This window comes from Lissotriton helveticus, chromosome 8, assembly GCF_964261635.1.
Source record: "Lissotriton helveticus chromosome 8, aLisHel1.1, whole genome shotgun sequence".
Taxonomy (NCBI): Eukaryota; Metazoa; Chordata; class Amphibia; order Caudata; family Salamandridae; genus Lissotriton; species Lissotriton helveticus.
This window is the reverse complement of record NC_136069.1, coordinates 683,138,836-683,157,295: the sequence shown is the minus strand read 5'-3', so window position 1 is coordinate 683,157,295 and position 18,460 is coordinate 683,138,836.

The following is an 18,460-nucleotide window of genomic DNA, read 5'->3' as shown; positions in this document are numbered from 1 at the left end:
TGTCAATAAATTTCGGTTTACAAGTTTTAAAAATGTAATACATCAACGTGTTTTTTTTACCTTAAGAGGGATTTGTTTTATTAAACTTTAGAAAAAAACTTTTATTTTAGAATTAATATACACAAATTAATTATTTTTGACATGTGTAATTGAAGCACTAATGCTGTAACATTTTATATTATTGTATATTAAAAAAAATGTTTGCAATTAATAAACGTTGTTTTTTTTCTAATGCTTAAATACACTTTTCCCAATACTTTAGCATAGCGGGATCTCCACCCTTACCTGTGAAAAGTTACAAGTAGTACTTTGTCCTTGCAAATTTGGCTCCACTCCCTGAAATCAGGGCCTGTGGATATCTAAGTCAACAATTTACAGTAACATTTTACTCATGAAGAGAGAATAGCCTGAAGTAATAAAGTAACACGTAAGCGTAGGAAAAAACTTCCACATGTAGATTTACTCTTGTGTAAATTTACCTTTCTGAATAGGCCCCAATGTTCTTATGATAGTCCCCCTAGGGTACACTTCTAGAATCAACATCTTCCAGACAAAATCGCAGAATCCTATTTGGAATATGAGTGTATGTGGGATAAATGTTTTCTGCACTTTCCAAGCCAATTATCTTTTTGTTTGTTAAGAAAGGTTTAAGAACGTCGAAATGTAAACTCATTCTATTTGCCCAGCTCAGACTAAATATAATTCCTCTTCAGTTACCTAGAACTTAATTATTTGAACTGAGCCATACCTGAACATATGCCCCCTTTTGAATACAACTTTTAGGTTTGGCTTTAACTGCTGTTGGAAAGTGTCTTTGGGGCCTCTAGCAGAGCCCCCTCCCCTAGGCACTCTGAATGTGGCCCTGGGGGGCACCTATAGTGCACCCCTTCATATCCCTGCACCATGTGACAGGCACTATGAGGTGCCTGCTTCACGGTGCAGGGATGAGGAAAAACGTCAATTTTTCATTGAGAGCTTGTGCTGCGGGAAGTTTCAGCCCACAGAACAAGCTCCCATAGAAAAATAGAAGTTTGTGGGGAAACATCCTTTACAACGAAACTTTTACCAAGCAGTGCTGTTACAACGCAAGTATTACAACGAAAACCTTTACAACGCATTACACTGGGGGGCGCTCTAGGATAGGGAATAGTTTTAATTTACGATCCAACACCTTCCCTAGTGTCCACGGGGACTGGAGTTGGAATAGTAAATTAAACTATTCACTATCCAGCACCCCCAAGTGTAATGCGTTGTAATGGTTTGCGTTGTAATACTTGCGTTGTAACAGCATGCGTGGTAAAAGCATGCGTTGTAACGTCATACATCCAAGTTTGTGACCTCACCATGTGTGGTCTCATCCTAATTGCGTTGTAGGAACCACCAACCTGAGGTCAGTCGATTCCCCATCGCAGCGATGTCAGTTGGAGGCAACTCTGACCGACATCGTAATCAGGGCCATTGTGACTAGCATATCTAAAAAGTGGAGCTTTAAAAATAAAATTGGCAAAAGTATAAATACAATATATGTTGTTTGTATTATCCATCCATCCTTCCATAAAACCATGATTCCATCAACAAACACATTTGTACCACACTCTGTCAATATGTGTACGAATATATACTACTATATGCAATGCTTGCATTAATGCAGGCTTCGTCTGTGTGCCTGTGTCTGTTGTCTTTCTACATGAATTTCTTTGTATAAAGAAGTAACTACATGACTGTTAGACTTTGTGCATAAACACCCATATTTATGAAAGTCAGGGAGCATACTCATCTCTTTGTGAGTGAATACTTGTACCTGAGTTTTGTCGCTATATGTTGGCAGGTATCCTTCTCAGTTAAATGCCTCTCTGACTATAGACATTACCAAAAGCATTACATTGGCAGTGAATGCCTAACCAGTTGCCGGTTTTCATTTTTATGTATACAGATATCACTATTCAATAAACAATCATAAGACGTTGGAGCCTACAAATCTAATGTAAAAGTCTGCATCCAATTTCCTTATTACAGCATTGGCTTGACACTTCTAGTCACCTGTAATAACGAAATTATACAGCTGTGCGATTGTAATACTTTATTACAGTTGAGTTTTGATGTAATTATTCCTACTGCCAGCCACCATAAATGGCAGGTCACAGACCATAATTACCCATGCATCTTAAATAACCAAACTGAGAATTGCATCCATTTCTAACGATAATGGCATTACTCCTAGTCCTACTCCCTCGCCTTCCTTCAGCACAATTGAGGCGCCGCCTCCCACCCAGACTCACCCCCAGCATAAAAACTCTGCACGCCCCCACCTCCACCTGTACACAAACAAGCCGAGATAGCACTCAGTTGAACCGCACCGGGAGGGAGGGAGGGTCCTTGAAGGAAGGCGAGGGAGTAGGAATAGGAGTAATGCCATTATCGTTAGATATGGATGCATTACCTCCCGTCCCTACCTCGCCTTCCTTCAGCACAATTGAGGACATAGCAAGCAGAAGAAAACAGAGACGGACAACTGAGTGACAAAGAACACAAAACAGTGCCCCAAACACAGCAGATCAACATCCCTGGCCTCGCAAAGAGGACAAGACTCTGAAGCCCGAACCCCCACCAGAGGAAAAGCCACCAAGACTGTGGACCAAAACCAACAACCCCACGGAGCGGGAGAAGGCAAACACCTGAGCCGGACCAAAGCGAACAAACAGAGTCCTCCACTCGGAAGGACACCACAACCAGCAGGCACCACAGCAAAAGAGGCCGGACAGCCAAACTGAGCAAATGAGACTCCACAGCCAAGGAAGGAGCAGGACAGAACACAGGCAAAATTAACCCATGACAGAGCGAAAACGCAGAGCCACTGGAGGGACAAGGGATGGAACCGGATCCAAAACCAGCAGAACCACACAGACCAGACAGAAGGGAACGCCAAATACAGGTCCCACAACACCCCCAAGCGCCCCGCAGGTGAGACAGCAACCATAAAAAAAAGTCCTGAGAGCCGCAACCCAAGACCCCAAGGAGCCCAAAGGGTGGACCGGAAAGGACATCCAACACCAGCAGCAAAGACCCCAAAGGAAAGGACCCGACAGGGCGGTGAATCAAACACACCAGACCCGGAAAAGAAAACCAGGCAACAGACCCCAGGCAACAGGCAAGGAAGCCAGGAGTACCAAGAAGCAGGAAAGCCGCCCCCTGCACCCGCAAAGGAGCCACCGACAATCCCAGAAGAGCCCCAGAAGGAGTGAACTGCTACATCAAAAGGAGGCCAGCACCATGGGAACAACACCCAGAGCAGCACCCCAGGCCAAAAAGGCCAGCAAACACCAAGCATAGGACAGCCGAGAGGAGGACCGACGGGAAGCCCGCAAGCCACCGCCAGCCAGCCGAGAAGCCCCAACCCAGCCAAGGCCAGCCGCACAACCGCCAGGCAGCAGGGGCAAGCCCCGCACAGAACCCAGGGGAAGGGCACGGAACATCAAGGGTACGGAACCCCCGAAAGGAACCCCCACCGAGCGCAACACAACCCGGACAGGAGGGGGAAACAAGGAGCCCAAGGCCAACTGGGAGCAACCAACAACCCCCAAGAACAGACCCACAGGGCCCGCACTAGAAATGCCCAGAGCAGCAGAAAAGCAGCGAGCGGGAAAGGAGGAGGCACACAGAAAAACCCAGAGGCCTGGGAGAGGGCCAGCTGCCGACCACCCCAAGACCCGGGCCCCCGGCCCAGAGACCAGAACCGGGCCACCTAGGCCAACCCCGGCGCCGCAACAGGACCACCACAGGGAGGCCCCAATGACCCACCAACAGGCCGGACACCGGGAAGGAGTGAAAACCCCAGGACGAAGGAGGGACCCAGCATAACAGAACAGCCAGCACCCAGGCCACCCGCCGAAGGCAGAGAGCAGACAGCCCCAGTACCCAGACCAGAGTCCACAGACATAGGACGCAGGCAACCAAGGAACAAGGACCAGAACCTAACCCAACCCGACAGCGGCATAGGACTAAGCCACCGGACGACAGAGTGAGCCAACACCCACGGACCCCGCAGAGAGCCCCAAAAGGGAACCAGGGCAAGCCCAAACGCCACAAAACCATCAGCAAGAGGACCCCCGGGAGACCAGCAGGAACCAGAACCGGAACCCGAACTGTACCCAGCCAAGCCAGGAACAGGCTAGCGACCGAAGCCACCACAAGCGGAGCCGGAGGAGCCAGCGAACACCCAGCCAGAAGGAAACAGCGGCTGAGCCACCAGGAGAGCACTCCCGGGGACGGACTGACAAGTTCAGCAGGGACAACAGACCCCGGACACAAACCTAACATGAGTCAGACGGAGAAGGAAACGAGCCCAGGGAACCAGAAACACCACAGAAGCCAGGTGCCCCAGCACACGCAGCCACAGGACCGACCGAGGAACCCCAGGACAACAAGGCCCAAACCAACGAAGGAAGAGAGACCAGGCACCCGGACAATGAACAGGGCTGAGCACAGTCCGAAGACGTGCCCCGACAAACTCTAGGCCCAGAGAGGGGACCAGCGAAGACACACCCCGGGCCACCAAAAAACCCGATCACCAGAAGACCCACAAAGGACCTCCTGAACAGACCGAGCAAAAAGACACTCCAGCCGCATGACGCAAGAGGCCGACCAGAGAAGGTAGAGGAATACCCCCGCCGCAGGAAGGAGAGCCACGAGAGCAACCGGACATGCGGGAAGACCCAGGGCGAAGGACGCAACCCAGAAAACGTGCGTACTACACAGAGACCCACAGGAAACGCAGAAAAGAAACAGCGTCAGGGAAGCGGAGAGAAGCGCCCCCCAAAAACCCAGGGCACGCGAAAAACCACGAGGCAGAGCCTGCGGAAAAGCAGCCCGAAAGGTCGACACACGGAAGGGAACCGGCCAAAGCCAGGAACAGACCCCCAGGAGAACCGGAACAGGCACAAAGCCGCCGGACACCCCAGCCCCAGCAGCAAAACGGAGCGGGCCCTAAACCCGAGCCCCACCGACAGGAACCCAGCAGAAGGAACAGAAGGCAAGCAACCAGGACACCCAGTCCAGGAGAGCCACCCAGCAGGAACCAGAGACAGGCACCGGAGGCAGCCGAACCCCTGAACAGGAGGAACCCGCACCAAGCCGACCCAGAACTCAAGACCCACAGAACCCAGGACCCCGCATCCAACAGGAACGATCCACCGCCACAGAGGAGGAAACGCCAAAGACGACCACCCACAGTCAGGGAACTGACCATACAGCAGCGACAGGAACCCAACAGGGCAAGGCACTCAGACAAGGAGGCAGCAAGCCGGGGCGAAACAAAACGGGCAAAACTGCACCCAACCGAAAGACGGAGGCACAGCAGGGATGACGGAGAGGGCCAAGTGCAAGGCACGAGAGAGAGGCAGGATGCCCCACTCAAGGCAAGGCACGCAGAGGGTCCAAGGTGGCGACACCCAGCCACCACAAACTGCCGCCGCCAACTCCACAAAACCCCGCAACAAGGAGGGCACAGAAGAAGCAGAGAACAGGCCAACCAGTGCAAAGGCAGCAGCCAAGCAGAACAACAGACCCACCAAGCAGCATGGCCAGGACCGAGTCCGACCGCACAACGGGAGGAAAGGGGCGACCCTCAAGAAGCAAAGCCACTGGAGGAAGAGAGGGAAGAGCAGCACAGAAGCGAAACCCCAGACACAAACAGAGCGTGCATAGAAACCTGAAAACCCTCCAGGATCAACACAGCGCAGAGAGAATACGGAGGGCTGAGGAGAGACCGCCACGGCACATCACACAGGCAACCGACAAGCAACCGCCAGCCGGGCAGGCCACCATGGACAGAGTAGCATGGAAACAGCATGGAAAAACACCAAGCATGGGCAACGCACGCCACACCTACAGCACCATACACCACACCGGGCATGAAGGGCAAGCCCAACCAGAAGGGCCGGGAACAGCAAAGAAAGAATCCCACAGTTCCAGCCCAGCAGGAAAAGAGGAAAGCCACCCCCATCCCCCGACCAGCGCAGGAGCTCAGCGAATATTCCATGACAAGAACACACCGCCACCCCAGAGCCCCACGCATCGCCAAAGGCGGGAGAAGGACCCCCAAAATCCCAGGAACCAGACGGGAACCAGCCCCTAACAGGATCCGCAGGACGGAGATGGGAGGGCACAGAAGGCACCAGCTGAACCCTAGAACACTGGACAGAGCAACCTCACCCAAGTCAAGCAACAGAAGCAGACACGAGAGGCAGAACACCCCCCATGGAGCCCATGAGGCCAGGGCACCCCAGGGGACACCAGCACGCCCCAACAACCAACAAGCTCCAAAGGGCACCACCCATGGAAACAAGGAGCAGCGGCAGAAGCACACACACCAGGCAGCGAGAGCCCGTGCCACCAAAGGAACAAGAACAGCCACCAAGCCACAGCACCAAGGTCCGCACCGCAGGGCACGAGAACCGCCCAAGCAGGATCCAAAATGGGGAAAAAATGGGCACAACCCGCCCTACCTGGCCTCCGGGAAGACAGCAAACTGGGAGGAGGCAGCCACGCAGCCCGACCCCGGAAACACAGCCCCAGCCACAGGAGGAACGCCGGACACCACCGTGGATTCCTGAGCCACCGCTCCGCCCCAAACCACAAGGGAGACGAGGAGAGGAGGCCTCGCCAGGAGAACGCTGCCGAGGGCACCGCCGTCGCAGAGAACCAACACGAAGACTCCCCGGCACCGCCACAGGGAGGAACTGAAGGTAAGTCTCACTAGGGAGACTGAAAAAACAGGTGGAGGTGGGGGCGGGCAGAGTTTTTATGCTGGGGGTGGGTCTGGGTGGGAGGCGGGGCCTCAATTGTGCTGAAGGAAGGCGAGGGAGGGACGGGAGGGAATGGCTTTTCTTCTTCTGATGTGTTTTTCTAAAATGAAGAATGTCCGGAAGCAAGGATATATTTTTGGCAAGATGTTGATTTTATTCACTACATAGGTCAATGAAGGAAAACTGTGAGAAAGAGTGAAAGCTGGGATGACAAACAAACTGCTGGAGTTAGATGAAGGTGTTCGGAGTTTATTGTGGTGGATGAAAAAGGCATGAGATGGAATGAGGACTAGACAACATTGGTAATCAGAAGGTTGCAACCATCATAGTTTTCTTAGTGCTAAATAGTCATTCAGGGGAAGAGGACACCAGCACGCCCCAACAACCAACAAGCGCCAAAGGGCACCACCCATGGAAACAAGGAGCAGCGGCAGGAGCACACACACCAGGCAGCGAGAGCCCGTGCCACCAAAGGCACAAGAACAGCCACCAAGCCACAGCACCAAGGTCCGCACCGCAGGGCAAGAGAACCGCCCAAGCAGGATCCAAAATGGCAAAAAAATGGGCACAACCCGCCCTACCTGGCCTCCGGGAAGACAGCAAACCGGGAGGAGGCAGCCACGCAGCCCGACCCCGGAGGACCGCCGGACACCGCCGTGCTAAATAGTCATTCAGAGCAAATGATCATATTCTTTCTATAGATGTTAACAGTTGTCAGACCAGTTTTCCTTGACCTTTCAAATTCAGGAGCAGGCAGTCATGCATTTTATAAATAACCACAAGAGAGAGTAAGGGAATTTGTTCACAGAAACTGTGAACGGGGAGTACTCCTAGTCCCCAAGACTAACTATCAATAAACATAAGAGGAGTATCACCTGGAAAAGCTCAAGGAGCGATCTGAGTGGGAAGATTGGATGAGAAGCAAGTCCTTCTTGGATTATAATAAACCCCTCACTCACCAACCTAGTTGGTGACATGTTTCATCATCGGGGTCCACCCTGATAGCCGAATGCCATCAGGGTGTGCTTCGACACATGAATTACAGTGGAGCGGGTTTATTTGTGTGTGAATAGTGCAAAAAAAGGGTGTTAAAAATTGTCCTGGTATGACTATTGTTAATAAAGTTTATTTCTAGACTACTGGACAATATTAAAAATGTGTGAGCGATACAATTATAGTTTGTTATGACCATATGTATCTATGTGTTGGAGGTCTACATGTTTCAACCCGCTAACGGAAGTTGCCGGGTTTTCTTCAGGACCAACGGAAAATGGGTGGTCAGAGTACACTAACACTCTGCCAATCCTAGATTCCTTCGAACTACTGCCAAAAATCTGCAGTAGAACAGTCTCTCAAGCACAAATAGGTGAGAGAGACAGAATGAAAAAGACCTGTGGAAGAAAAATGGAACAATTGTTACAAGCCTGTAACATCGTGCAGTGCTGTCTCTCATGTGTCTTTTAAACTGTGCTGAACCCATTCAGATCTAAAAACGAGCTAGACGTGCACAATGGTGAAAAATACTACCAGTGGCGCTGGTGTAGTCAAATCGTGCTGGCGCACTTATCAAGTAGTGGTGTGCAGTGTGATCAAAGTAATATTATTACCTCGTACATTCCACGGATGCTGGTGCGTGACTCGGCTGTGTTCACTTGTACACCTATCAAACAGTGGTTGTCCTTTTAAACATCACTGACAGACAGGACTCACAAACATGTAAACACAGGGTGGGAGTTGGCCTCTGGTAGGGACACATTCTATATTTTGGAAAAGGGTTAAAGATCGTCAGATGCCATTGAAGCAAAACCAACACCTGACTCGGATGCTTCCAGCAACTCATCCAATAATAGTAGTGGATCAAGCACAAACAGTGCCAAACAAAAATCAAGGGGCGGGTACAGAAGCCAAAATCAATGGCCACAATTCGATCCAACCATGTTTCAAGGCCATTACAAGCAACCGCCACCTCACTTCCCAATGTATGGATGGCAACCACCTTTCCAACCACACTTCCAACCACCGCCTTATCAACAAAACCAATTTCGGCCTCCTTTTTTTGAAGAAAGTGTTCTTGACAAAGGCCTAGGTTTTGTCCCCACAGCACGTTTTGGACAAATTCCAACTGCATTGTGAACTTGCCGTTTTTTTTAGAAAATTGAGACTCAAGGCCTTTTTTGAAAAGCAAGGAATATGAGAAGGACCTGAAATACCAAATGAGAGTGGATTGAGAACAAAATCCTCATTTACTCCGCCGACCCACACTATCCCTGTAGAACTGATTACCTTTGAGCAGGCAATATACAATGACGTTGAAAGGATGGAGGCCACATCACAGTTCAGAAACACAAGTCATGCGGAGATCGTAGCAATATCGAACCTCCGGGCTTGTGATAACATCATCATCAAACCCGCTGACAAAGGCGGCGGCCTAGTGGTAATGGATATTGACACATACCGGGAGGAGTGCCTACGCCTGCTAAGTGACACAAGGAATTATCAGAGTCTGGCATCAGACCCTACAGCTGAACTTAAATCAGAAATTTTGCAACTGGTTGAAAGTGCAGAGGCTTCTGGAAGAATATCCAAACAGGAGGCGGATTATTTATGTACTACTGACAACAGAATACCATATTTTTACATCCTACCGAAGATGCACAAAGGTAGATTACCGCCTCCTGGACGTCTGATTGTGTCGGGCATTGGTTCCTTACTAGAACCGTTGTCTAGATTCTGAGACTTTTTTCTAAAAACCATTGTCCAGAACACCTCTACTTACTTACAGGACACAAAAAGTGTTCTTACAGCTCGCAGAACGTTGGTGCATGCCCTGGTGACATCTCGCCTTGATTATGGAAATCTGTTATATCTGGGTGCCACGGGAAAGGTTATGAAACGCCTCCAGGTCCTGCAGAATGCAGCCGCTCGTTTGGTATTGAGGCTCCCTAGGAGATCTCCTTCCAAAACAGCGCTCCAGACACTTCACTGGCTTCCTGTTGCTAGCAGGGTGGAATTTAAAACCCTTTCCACATGCCATCGTATCCTGAATGGCAAAGCTCCTGCCTTGCTTAGGAGCTTGGTGACTTGGTATGAGCCCACGCGTAACCTTCGCTCCTCATGCACGGGTCTTCTGATGGTGCCAAGAGTAAGGAAAGCCCGTATGGGAGGGAGGTCTTTCAGATACCTGGCTGCCAAGTACTGGAACGCTTTACCCCTATATTTGCGATTGCAACCATCTGAAACCATTTTTAGAAAAAAACTTAAAACTCTTTTATTCAGCAGGTAGGCGTCTGGGAGGGTGGGTGGACTGTTAGCTCTCACTTATCATAGCGCGGGGACACGCCGGTGGGCGTACATCAAGGCGCTTTACAAATGCCCAAAATGAAAATGAAATGAAAAAGTCTGCTAAATCTACTGCAGGACATAACTGTGAATGAGGATACAATTCTATTGAGCTTTGACATTGAAAGCCTGTACACTAGTATACCACAGGATGATACAATAACAGTCCTGGAGGATACACTGAATAACACCACCTGGACATTCAGTACACCCAGGGTATTCATTCTGGAGTGTGCCAAACTAGCACTAAAACGGAACTATTTTGAGTTCGAGGGTGCCCTCTACCTACAAGTAGGGGGCACTTCCATGGGAAGTGTCTTTGCTCCCAGCGTGGCAGGACTATACGTTTACAATTTTGAAAGGAAATTCATCTTAGACCCTCAAAACCCATTTGCGGACAACATAAAATTCTGGCGACGCTATATTGACGACGTCCTTGCAATATGGGAAGGACCTACTGACAGGCTCCACGAATTTATCACTTGGATAAACACCTGTGATCAAAATCTCAAGTTCACCCACTGCTTTGATAGCAAGGAACTAGTATTCCTGGATGTGGTAATCACCAAGGAAAATGATCATCTGGAGACTCGAACGCATTATAAGCCCACCGCTAAGAATAATTTGTTAAGGTTCGAAAGTTTTCATCTCCGCCCACTCAGGGAAAACCTCCCGTATGGGCAGTTCTTAAGACTACGCCGCAACTGCAGCAGATTATCGGAATACAAGGAACAAGCCTCCGATCTTACTAACAAATTATTAACTCGCGGATATCCTACAAGGATTTTCAATAAATGTCAAAAGCGTGCCAGGAACCAGCCGAGAGAGGCCCTGCTGGAGAAGAAACCTACTTCTGAGGAGAACATACCTTTGACCTGTGTTACCACATACAATGCCATCTCAAATCAAGTAACAAGGAGCATTAATAAGCATTGGTCAATTCTAAATACGGGCAACCTGCACTGGGAGAAACCACTATTCTCTTTCAAAAAACAACATAGTCTGAAAGACAGCTTGGTAAATACCAGACCAAGAGCAAAAAAGACAGAAGTCAATATGACTATTACTGAAGCATGGGGTATGCCAAAAGTAATAGGACACTATCGGTGCGGCAACTGCAGCGTCTGTCACCTAACAAGGAATACTAAGACACTTGAGATTGAACCAGGAAAGGTGTGGAGACAGATGTCCCACACTAACTGTAACAGCTGTAATGTGGTCTACTTGATCGAATGTACCTGCAAAAAACAGTATATCGGAATGACCACCAGGAAAATAAAACAGCGAATCAGCGAGCATCGTAGCACCATCCGGTGCAAGAAAAATGCGACCAAGTTGACTGACCATTTCATTGAAAAAAAACATACACCTAATGATATGGTATGGACAATTATTGAGCAAGTGACAGCAGGACCAAACGTACAAAAACGTCTGTACGAGAAGGAACAAAGATGGGTCTACAGATTGTCCACCCACAGTGTAGGGCTCAACGATAACATCCCATGGGCCACAGTCCTTTGACCTCTATACTTATGAACTGGCAAACTACAAAAGAAATCAGCCATATCATACCCTTGTGCAACACATGTAGTGAGTGATGCTACTATCTCTCTTAATCTAGTTCCTGTGCCTAGCGCACGCATAACCACCTGACTGGATTATTCCAGTCCCCCCCTTCTCTGTCCCTATGCACTAAGTTAATCCTTATCCTCGTTCGGCTACATAAAGACCTTGCATATTACTTGATCAATTCCAATCAAGAACCATCTAATTTTGTACTATCCCATGGCCCCTACGAGGAACTAACTAAGAATTGTGTTACTCTTTTTCCTCCGGTCCCGGGCCTCGAACTCCTGCCAGTTAGTATAGCTGTTTTGACCAGTTGCTTAGCAACCTCCTTGTTTGGTCCCGTACACTTTCCGTAGTGAGGTTCACGCCTTGTCCCATTGACGTGACTCCGCCCCCCGGAAACGCTGAACTTTGTTTGAAATAGCCACGGCGCTCGTAGTTTCAGCGCGGGGTGGCTGCATGAGAGGCATGTAGGTAATCGGCTACGCTCTTTTCTGGCAAACTGTAAGTATTTTTCTGCTCAGAAATACGATTGACTATACCCTTTGAGTCAATTTCTATCGCGAATGCGCTTCAATGGCATCTGACGATCTTTAACCCTTTTCCAAAATATAGAATGCGTCCCTACCAGAGGCCAACTCCCACCCTACCCCGTGAAGCTCAGAGACCCTAACACAGGAGTGAGTTTTGCCACCCTTAGGTCTCTTCTTGTGTGTTTACATGTTTGTGAGACCTGTCTGTCAGTGATGTTTAAAAGGACAATTACTTTCACATCGTTATACTTTCACATCGTTATTCTCTCACTGCTCTTCAAGTGAGCATAATTGAGTCACGCACAAAAAATCATGGAGTGCAAGAGACCTATGTGTATAATGATATATTGATCATTGGGCACACCACTACTTGATAGGTGTGTAAATGAATACGGTTGAGTCACGCACCAATAAATGTCGAGTGTGAGAGACTCCTGTCTATTAAGATATCTTGGTCACCTTGCACACTACCATTTGATAGGTGCACTACCACTGTTTGATAGGTGTACAAGTGAACACAGCCGATTCACGCACCAGCATCCGTGGAATGTACGAGGTAATAATATTACTTTGATCACACTGCACACCACTACTTGATAGGTGCGCCAGCACGATTTGACTACACCAGCGCCACTGGTAGTATTTTTCACCATTGTGCACGTCTAGCTCGTTTTTAGATCTGAATGGGTTCAGCACAGTTTAAAAGACACATGAGAGACAGCACTGCACGACGTTACAGGCTTGTAACAATTGTTCCATTTTTCTTCCACAGGTCTTTTTTATTCTGTCTCTCTCACCTATTTGTGCTTGAGAGACTGTTCTACTGCAGATTTTTGGCAGTAGTTCGAAGGAATCTAGGATTGGCAGAGTGTTAGTGTACTCTGACCACCCATTTTCCGTTGGTCCTGAAGAAAACCCGGCAACTTCCGTTAGCGGGTTGAAACATGTAGACCTCCAACACATAGATACATATGGTCATAACAAACTATAATTGTTTCGCTCACACATTTTTAATATTGTCCAGTAGTCTAGAAATAAACTTTATTAACAATAGTCATACCAGGACAATTTTTAACACCCTTTTTTTGCACTATTCACACACAAATAAACCCGCTCCACTGTAATTCAGGTGTCGAAGCACACCCTGATGGCATTCGGCTATCAGGGTGGACCCCGATGATGAAGCATGTCACCAACTAGGTTGGTGAGTGAGGGGTTTATTATAATCCAAGAAGGACTTGCTTGTCATCCAATCTTCCCACTCAGATCGCTCCTTGAGCTTTTCTAGGTGATACTCCTCTTATGTTTATTCATAGTCATTCATTTTAACCTGTATCCTTTTATAATCGGAAGGACAGGAGCCTGACAAAGGGGCCGATTATGATGGACCTGAGTCCGTCCGCCACCATAGAGTAGGAGGGACCATCCGCAGGGGCTGCGGCGGTCCCTCCGTGCAGATTAGGATGTGACCGCCAGGGTGCGGTCACATCCCCAATCTTTAACATTGCGGCGGGTGCAGCTTCAAGCTGCACCCGCCGCAATGTTAAAAAGGCATGCACGGCATTTGCGTGCACAAAGCAGGAAGCACCGTGCGGTGCCTGCCGCTTTGTCCACTCAAATGCAGGGGTGTACCATAGGTACCCCCCATGTGCACCCCCCACCCCTCCTTCACCCAGGGGACCCGCAACGGGCCCCCGAAGTGAAGGTCCGTATGCTTTTTCATGGCGGAAAAGCCGCCGTGGAAAAGCATACTTTGTACTACATCCTAATATGGACACCGCCAGCCATGTTAATGCTTTTCCGCCGCGGTCGGAAGGCGACCGCGGCGGAAAAGCGGAGGACAGATTGTAAGACCCACCAGCCATCCTAATTTGGCAGATTTCCCGCGGTGGGTCTTTCAAGCCTCCGCAGCGGATTTCCCGCATCCTCCGGGCCGGCGGTGGCTTCCGCCGGCCCTGTGGATGTGGGAAATCCACCATCGTAATAGGCCTCAAAATTTGGAGATCAAAAAAGGACATTTTATCTCCATTTTGTGATTTGATGTTTAGTGGATAAAGACCTTATACTTTTAAAGCTTACACTTGAGGAGCAATGAGGCATAGAGAATTAGTGTGAAAGAATCAACAGACAGTACATGGTCCAGTATGTCATGTTATTTTGCAAAATTAATAAGAACAAACATTTTGTATTTTCTCTACATTTCCAACCATAGAGAAATTATTTAACAAAGCATGTTCTTAACAATGTCATCCCAAATCTGGGAACCCTGGTTTCCTTTAGCATGGTATTGCCCTCGCTAAGCGAAGATCAAACACCATCAAAATGCAAACATGACGAAAGAGCATTTGTAAATACTATTTCTCCTTTTTCTAGTTTCGTAACCAAGGGCCAGATTCACAAATGTGAATGTACACTTTTGTGTAAGTTTATAATTGTTTGCAAAGGTATCCTACTAGTAGTTTCTTTATGAATGCAGAATCTACGCATATAGAAAGATAGGACCGTTCTATACCTTTATGTGCGGAGACTCTGCAGTCATAAAGATACTACGAGTGAAATATCTTGTGAATAGCAAATAATCGTACGCTTACACAAACGTGTATGTTCACATTTGTGTATCAGGCCCCAAATGTATAAAGAAACATTGCTACATTCCGATAAGTGGTGATATTTTAATTGAGCAACCTGTTCTTGCCTTCAAAAGAAAGGAAATGTCTTAGCAATGAATCATTTCACGTCAGACATCAGATGGTAGGTGATCTCAAAGTGTGGTGGAGATACTACATAACTGCTTAATAAAAAAGAATTTAAATGAATCTTCAAATGTGACACCGTCAATAATGGACTCAATTAAGTAGAGGATTGATATATGGTATACTAAATACTCCACTGGACTTCAGTACATGATGGACTTGAAAATGCTTAAATTATGTACAAAAATAAATGTCTTTAATGGGTGGCATTCTCATGTTTTATTGTATAAATTGTCTATTTGATTATTCTCTTGTGACAACAGAGAAATTTAATTTTTACTTTTTCTCACCAAGCTCTTTCTCAGTGTTTATTCTCGCTTGGACACTGACAAAACGTTAGGGTGACCACTTGGCTCTTTTTTCATTGATTGCGAATTCCTGATAACTTGTCAGATCCTCATTATCAGCCTTACACCAACCCCTCCTGCTTGACCAACCTTGCAGGCTGCTGTGTGGAATAATCTGCCAATTGATGTAATTTGTCAGGGGCTGTCATGCTCACTGGCAATTCACTGGATTTCGTCGGTGCTACTAATTCTTGTAACCACATATGCCTTCAACCCCTTTATAGTGAAACCTCATTTTTGTCTCCTTTTTATAGTTTTCTTACTGCCTCCGGCCAATCAATCCTCTTCTATCCTTGAAATTCAAGCATTTTACTCTTCTTGGTGAACCGGGTGAGCTAGATTTACCCAATTCCCCATTGTTGTGAAATGGGCTATCTTATCCTTTTTTTTGGAGCAACACTTTTCTATATCTTTTTTCTTTGCCTCCTCAGAATAATAAACTTCAATGTTCATAATACATGTCTGTCTTCGACCAGACAATTTATATGTGTATTTAAACTCTTCATTTTCCCGTTATTTTCTTTTCTCTTTCTTTATCTTCCAGTACTTTATATTACTTTTACATGGGCTGAGTATGTTCTGAGTCCTGATGATGATCCTTTATCCCCATAGGATTGAAACGTCTACTTTTTAGACTCTTTAACCTTATTATTATTGTCATCTTGTTAGGGTTGTTTCTCACTGTGTGATTTAGCAATTTTGCATCCCTTGTGTGTCACATATGAGCACCTAGCACATTGTCTCATCTTACACCGTGTTCAATATTACGTGTTGTTCCCTGATTATTGAGCAAATAGGCATTGACTGCTATTCTATTTCATTTGTAGTCATTTCATATTAGAGGCTACTGTTGTGTGAAATATATGGCATGTTCTAGCCACACTAAGTAATCTACCTCCTACTTCAGTTTGCAGCATAAGCAGCTCTCTTGTGTCATTTGTATAGATCCTATTGAGTCAGCAGACAAAGCCACGTTTCCTGCCTCTTTGTTTGTCATTTCCTCCATGCTGATGGAAAAACCTAATTGAAGTCAAAAGAACTTTAGTATCTGACTGACAGATCCCCTTATATAAAACAGTAGTAGCTAATATTAGGCAAACTGTTTTCTCTGGTCCTAGGAGATGCTTCAAAGTGAGGAAAAATCCCATTGATGCCAGGTCCATTGACGATACTGTTCAGCTTCATGGAACATAGTAGCTGTTAGACCTGTCAGCCTTAGGGTGGTCCTTCCCTATTTTTGTTGCCTTGGCCTCATTTTTCCCACTTTCTTTTTGTTGGCTTTAGGGCTCTAGGCACCTTCCCATTGCTTACCAATGCTAAGGTGCAGGTGCTCTCTTCCCCTAACATGGTTGCCACTGACCCCTGCTACTGCAGCGTGGTCTTTTTAGGTGCACTCTAGTAGCCAGGAGCTGGCTGGAACCCTTAAACAATGTTGCAATGCCAGCCTGCCCAGAGCTAGAGTGAGGGAAGCTCCTGGAACCTTCCAGAGCAGGGGAGTGAACACCAACTGCCACTGCCAACTGCCAACTGACACTATATAAGGAAAAGGAGGGAAACCTTCTAGTCAGTTGGGGAATCACTGACCTGGGAAACCTACGCAGGAGATTTAGGCAGTAGGGCCTAGTCAGGAACCTATACCACTGGGGGTGACAGGGTTTAGGCACTGCCCACCAAGCTGTGTAAGGAACACTGAACTAGCCCACTAATCTGGCCCGGCGGGAGGGGACCCAGGGCCAATCTGTATGACCTGCTGAGGAAAGCCTTCAACTCAACCCTCCCTTCTCCTTGAGAAACCAAGAGACTGTAACCTAACAAGGGCGCAGGAACCAACAAGCGCCAAGAACAAACCTAACCAGGACTACTGCGGAACAAACAGGTAACCAGCTCTGGTCATCTGTCCTGCCTGGACTGTGACCCTCCCCTGCGCTGTCCTGAGTGAACTGCCTGGCCTTTAGTGACTGAATTGCCTGTCCTGCCCCTCGAATTGTAGTGCCGCTCCAGCGCTTCCCCTCTGTGCCCTTGGATAAGCGATGGATCCCTGCCGCCTGTGCCTGCTACAGTGGTACTGCCCCTGAGCGCTGTAACCTGAGTAGCGCTGTGGACTGCTGTGAGGCGCCTAGAAGCACCTTGTCCCTCCAAAAGCGCCGCGGGGACCGAGCGCTCCACCAGTGGGGCGCCTCATCTCTGAACTCACCCCCTTTCTGTTTGAGAGCGCCTCCGCCGCCTTCCTTGTCCCCTCAGCGGCCCCCGGAGCCAGGAGAGGGCCGCCGCAACGTCTGGTAGGCTGCGCTGGGCTCCCCTCGACCAATCACCTCAGCGGCCCAAGAAACTCAGCTGCTGCTTCCCGCAGCGTCCCGACTTCAAATAGGGCTGCCACAGGATTCCAAGAGGCTGCGCTAGGCCTCAGAAGCCGCGAAGACTCCTGTCATGTGGTGGGGGAAAACGCTAGCCGCGTCACCAGCCGACCTCCCAGTAGATTCGCCCAGCTGCCGAGAGTGAGGCCTACACGCCCCCGCAGGCCGCGCTGCTACTGGCGGCTGCGGGCGCGCCTCCTTCCTGCTGCCGCCCCGTTTGTCCTGGGGCCTTGAAAGCATCGGGAGTTTTGGAACCTCTGCCGGAACTTTCACTGGGGGCTCCTCGACGAAGGAGAGCCCCCCATCCACCATACCAACTCCAACAGCTGTAGGCACCACCGGAGGGTGCTGTACAGAGCGCGCGCTTTCCCGGGTGTCACTTCAGCCAAGAGAATCTCCGCAAGGGCTCCCCGAGGAGCCGAACAAGAGAGGTAAATCCCTGGGGAGGAGGGCGGATGGCCAGAGGAGGCCCGAGTCCGCCCCTCCCCTGAAGGAGACTGTAGTTGGGCTCCGTTGGCCCTATGTTGTTGTGGAAGTGTGACTGCAGGCCTAACAGGTTCCTAAAAACGTACGCTAGCATTGTGAAGGCACAAGTAAATTTTAAGTCAGAGGGGTAAACCCCTGGTATGGTATTGGCTAGTGTGGCCTGTGTATATAAAATGTTTATTCTGGCCGAAAGGAAGGATCGTTTACCTGAAAAAGGTGGTAGTTCTTGCCTAAATGAACTGTTCCAATTTTACCAGATGTAATGTTGATGCAGAA